The following is a 3,170-nucleotide window of genomic DNA, read 5'->3' as shown; positions in this document are numbered from 1 at the left end:
GCTAAGCTAAAAATATTAATCAGAAATTTTTCAAAACAGCCAAATAAATAAGTGTTTAAGAAATCATCTGGATAAATTAGGAGAAGTGTGCTAAAAGTTAGCCAAAGTATTAAATTGCTCAATGGAAAATGATCTCCGCTGCTCTCTCGCTAACCTGGACACGAATGCTGCTTCCTGCTCTGTTCTCATCAGACTCAGACGGTTTAGAAACTTTGCCATGTTTGCTTTTCTTAGCTACTTTTGACACAGATTGAGTTTAAATTGAGTGTTTTGAGGCTTCGCCCTGATCCTGGCAGCGGCTGCATGAATCCCTAAAGCTGTGGCGGCGAACTGGAGGGAGGCTTTGACTTAATAACACTAAGGGGAGAAGAGGATTTTATGCTAATGATGGTCTAAATTCATCTCCTGCTTTGTGTTGACGCACAAAAACTGACAGACAGAAACCCAGCGGCGTGCGTGACGGAGGCTCGATGCTAAACATGGAGACGGGAGGGAATGAGTTTACCAACTCTGTCTATAGAGGTGTGTGTGTGTGTGTGTGTGTGTGTGTGTGTGTGTGTGTGTGTGTGTGTGTGTGTGTGTGTGTGTGTGTGAATAGCCCTTACCACAGCACTCAGCTCACTTCCCCATTGAAAAGGTTCCTGGTTCCAGTCAACAGGCCGTTTTATTAGGATGATTATCTCCTCCTGCCCCATGGGAGCCTCCAGGCTGCAGCTTCTCGTTAATTAATCTTTGACAAGGCGAGTTCATAAACATGTTAATGGAAAAGACACTCAGGCCGGAGGCCAGCCGGTTCATTTTTGCATAATTATCAGCATTTCGCTGACCTTGGGTGACTTTTTCTCTAAGTTTTTTTTTTTTTTTGCAAAAAGCTCACACTCTTCCTAATAACATCCAAATTTAGACATTTCTCACTCCCTCTTTCTACATTTAACATGTTAAAAGAGCAAAAAGTCTTCAGACATTCAGCTGTTACTGCAACAGCAAGAACCAAATCTGAAAACTTTAGTTTGAGAAGAAAAGCCACAGCGTTGGAAAACAGCTTTAAGAAATCACCAAATGATAAATCTCCTTTTTAACTATTTCAATAAAATAAATAAATGCATCTGAACCATTTTGCCCCGTTTGGTTTTGGTACCAGTGGTAACAAATATCAATATAAATAAGCTAAAAACAAATTAAGCTCAACATAAAAGTTCCCTTTAATCTTTCATAAATGAATCACTGCTGTGATGTTTGAGAAGCTGATGTAAGCTAATGCTAATGCAGGATGTTAGCATGATGCTAGCATGTAGCCAGGCGGGGCTAACCTCTTCCTGATGTTTCATGCAGAGAGAGATTTGCCCAGAGGAAAGAAGTGACTCATCATCCATCTGTTCGCCTCTTGCTCCTCACCGTCTCTGACATGAGATCTGATGAGTTGGATTAAGAATGGAGCAGATGGATGCTGCGTGTGAACAGGCCCGGCGCACAGCAGAGCCAAAATGGCGGAATAAGTGAAGCTGCTCCGCTGTTTTTCTCCTCCTCAGTATTTCACACAATAGCAAGGAAGCTTATCTCTGTCTTCCACCGCGTTTACTACTTCCTCCCTCCTTGAGTTYCTCCCTCAGCTCRTCGGTGTCCGGTTTGTCTCGCTACGGAGCTTTTTGCTGCCGCTGCCAGGAGGAAACGGCCGGATTATCGCTTCCTGCGCCATTAAAACATCTGCTTGCTGCAAAAGTTTTCATATCTGTGGAACTTTTCCATGTTTTGTTTCCCCTGCAAATTAAAACTTTGCTGTATTTTTATAAAGTTATTTCTTGTTTTGGGTTTGAAGCTTTTTAGCGACACTCGACAATGAAGGAACGGAAACAAGTGATGCTGGCATTAAAATGTAGAAAAAGTAAAATATTTTCATGTATTTTGATTATGTAACTTTGAATCAAAAGATTACTAGAAATTATACTTTAATATTGATGAGTAAATAATTATTATACCAAAATGTTTTATTGTTAAACGGGTCATAAAAGCTTTTAGGACGGTAAAGAGATTGTTTGTTTAAATGAAACTCGTAACACTGATTTCATGTTGCAAAATGAGTTAAGATCTCAGTAATTTAAAGAACTTATGATGAAAAAGCAATGGTTGTTCATGCTTCGTGACGCAGTTTAAAAGTCTTTGTTTTACTCCTTAACTGCCTGATGTATCTAATTAGCATCATAGCTCAATTTGGTGCAGTGTGTGGCGTCTAAAATCCTCCGTCATTTTTAACTCCTAATTGCCTGAACTGCCTGTTTCTGAACTACAGCTGGACAATAAATCGATTCTATCGAGTRAATAATTTTTTTGTTTTTGGAATTTAAATGTTTTGAAAATCAGATTTTTTTTTCCCACTGTAGCATTCCTCGTGTTTCCATGGTTCAGACTGATGTAAAACTACTGCYGTCTTGTTTTGTTTACTCTGACGTTGAATTCAGGTGAACTCAAAGAAAAAGTTGTTGAACTATTAATATATTTTATGTCATTTCTGTGTTTTAAAAAGTGAGGAAAGAAAAGTATTAAAATTTAAAATTGAATTTGGTATTGAGCCTTAAGGTCAGCAGTAGTCTGAACATTTTATTAGAAGTTTTCTGATGCGTTTCTCCCTCTTTGGTTTGTTTCACGCACATTAAAAATGTCCTCTGGATTTTTTTTTTTGCAAAATCCAAATTTCATGGAGCTTCTTTGTCAGGCTGCTCTGCAGGTGGATCTGTAGCCAGAAAAGATGATTTTAGTAAAGTTTGACATTTCGCCAAACACAGAAAACTGTGAAGAAATCTGCGGCAGCTGCTGCTGGTCTGAACGATCCTCTGTTCCTCCCTCTTCGCTCTCCTGCATGACATTCCTTCGCTAACAAAGCAGCGCTCTGATGTCCAGGGATGGGCCCTCCTCGCCCCATGGACTCTACGCTCCGCGCCGAACGGTGCCCATGTTCAGCTGGTGGGCAGAAATGTTCCCAGGCAGCTTTAGTTTTACATTCTCATGAGAAAGGGGCAAAAATTAGACATTCAGCCGGATTATGTATCTTATTTAACACTATCCGTCGGATAGTCGAACCTCGGATTCAGGAAGAGCAGTGTGGTTTTCGTCCTGGTCGTGGAACACTGGACCAGCTCTACACCCTCAGCAGGTCCTGGAGGGTTCTGGGAGTT

This window comes from Poecilia reticulata, unplaced genomic scaffold, assembly GCF_000633615.1.
Source record: "Poecilia reticulata strain Guanapo unplaced genomic scaffold, Guppy_female_1.0+MT scaffold_145, whole genome shotgun sequence".
Taxonomy (NCBI): domain Eukaryota; kingdom Metazoa; phylum Chordata; class Actinopteri; order Cyprinodontiformes; family Poeciliidae; genus Poecilia; species Poecilia reticulata.
The sequence above is the reverse complement of the archived record's forward strand: the minus strand, read 5'-3'. Positions refer to the sequence as shown.